The sequence below is a fragment of the Penaeus japonicus genome, unplaced genomic scaffold (genome assembly GCF_977035675.1).
Source record: "Penaeus japonicus unplaced genomic scaffold, GWHDUDI00000001_assembly GWHDUDI00000013, whole genome shotgun sequence".
Taxonomy (NCBI): domain Eukaryota; kingdom Metazoa; phylum Arthropoda; class Malacostraca; order Decapoda; family Penaeidae; genus Penaeus; species Penaeus japonicus.
This window is the reverse complement of record NW_028234415.1, coordinates 12,190,731-12,193,230: the sequence shown is the minus strand read 5'-3', so window position 1 is coordinate 12,193,230 and position 2,500 is coordinate 12,190,731.

Here is a 2,500-nt window from a genome sequence, read left to right as displayed (position 1 = left end):
TCGTTCTTCCCCAAATGTTCATTTTAGATGCTTGAAGAAACCATTCCGAGTTTCCTGTATACACACGTGATTCTCCCGCCTTCAATTCATCTCGGTTCAACGAAGCTGAGGTGTTTGTTAACCTTGTTTTCCCTAACAAACGCCTCTATTTACGTTCGCCTTCGGTTTTGAACTAAGAATGTTTATTCAATATACACACGCCACCATTCTCGGAACTCGTATAAGCAAGCCCAGGCTCAAACTTCATATTACTTTTGTGATTTTACAAAGGTCTCCCTCCCTCTCTCTCTCTCTCTCTCTCTCTCTCTCTCTCTCTCTTTTGGTTTTTGTGGGGGTGTTTGATTTGAGGGGTTGTTGGTGGGTTTTTGGTTTTTGGTTTAGTGTATGTGAGTTTGTTTTTCACCAACATCCCCCCCCCCCCGCGACCCCCCACACAACAACCACCCTCTCTCTCTCTCCTCTTCTCTCTTCACTCTCTTCGTCTCTCTCTCTCCCCACATTCGGGCAAAAGCTATTGCATTTTCTACAGCACATTCCTTTACTATTTACACACTGGATGAAGCGGGGAGTGAACTGTGATTTCCTTCCTTCGTATCGAAACAACGGCGCAAAAGGAACTTGTTCTATGTTCTAGATGTAATCAACGGGCTTGCCTGTTTTCCTTGATTAATCATTGCTTTTGCTTCCTCTCCTGGAGCCAGAATTGATGGCGTTTAATTTGTTTTGTTTGTTCACGGTTCTACACGGAAGTCTCGATATGGTATAAACTTTACGACTGTGAAATTCAGGAAGCCTTTTGACTTCCTTAGTCGTATTGATGTCGGATTTGTGGTAATATCACAGATTCTGAGATTCAAAAAAAAAAAAAGAGAAAAAAAAGAATAAAAGAAAGAAAGAAAGAAAGAAAGAAAAAAAAAAATCAAAAGGGAAGCACGCCACCAACCTTGAATGGATTCAATCATTTTCTTTCGACATCACTATTTTGAAAAAGGTCGCATTGAATGTCGTACTTACGGTTAGCTTAGATATATTCACTTCCTGCTCTTCCCTTCCCTTCTCCCCCCCCCTCTCTCACTCCTTTCTCTCTCTGTAAATATAAATGTTTATATATATATATATAAATATATATATATCATATATATATAATATATATATGTGTGTGTGTGTGTGTGTGTGTGTGTGATGTGTGTGTGTGTGTTGAGTGTGTGTATATATAATTATATAGCATATATATATATATATATATATATATATATATATATATAATTAGTAATATGTATATGATATGCTGATGGTACTTCAGATAAGTCAGTGTGGAATATTAACATTGAATTTGATTTTTAATATCTATATCTATATCTATATCTATCACTATATCTATCTATCTATCTATCTATCTACTCTATCTCTCACTCTACTCTCACTCTATCTATCTATCAATTGATCTCCTCTCTCTCTCTCCACACTCTTCTCACACCTCTTCTCTCGTCTCCTACTCAACCTCTCTCTTCTCTATATATAATCCATATATATATAAATATATATATAATATATACACATACATACAACACACATACAGCACACACACACACCACTCACACACACAGGCATATACTATATATTATATATATATATATATATATATAATGAATATATATATATAAATCATATATATATATATGTATATTCTATATATATATAGTATATATATATATATATATATATATATATTATATATATATATATATAATATATATATATATATATATATAATCTATATTATATAATTCCTATGGCACCAAATGAATCACTGGCACCCTGGAATGAGACGTTTAAGAGGAGGGCCGTGCCTGTTGGAGTCCAAGATGGCGGCTTTCGGGGGCCGCTACATATTTACGAATTACTTTCCCAAAATTATAGACCGACCTTCTCCTTCCCCCTCCATCCCTTCTCCCCCTTATCCTTCCTTTCCTCTCTTTTCTCCTTTTCTTTTTTTTTCCTCTCCCCTATCTCTCTCCTTTTCCCATTCTCCCATAGAGATTCCATCTCCTTTCTCCCTTCCTCCTCTCATTCACGTCACTCCTCTCTTCTTCCTTTCCTCCCTCTCTCACTCCACTCCTCTCTACGTCGGACCAAGCCCGCCTCCCCCCACCCCCGATCCGTATCTCGCCTCCTTCTATCTCTTCCTTTTCTCCCTCTTCCGCGCGTCATGATCATCCTTCCCCATCTCCCTTTTCCCTTTCAACATTGCGTCCTCGCGCGCCTAAATTCTCCTCCCCTCTCTCATTCGTCCTTGCTCCCTTCTCTCCTCCCCTACACTTTCGGTCCCTCGCCCCTTCTCGTCCTCATTTTCGATCCCTTCTTCTCTTCCATGCTCTCCCCTTCTACTCCTCCCCCTATTCCATTTACGATCCTCCCGACCTTCTCTCCTCCTCCTTCTCCATGATTCAGTCCAGAGCCCCCTTCTCTCCTCCCCTTTCCATTCGTCCTCCCCCTTCTC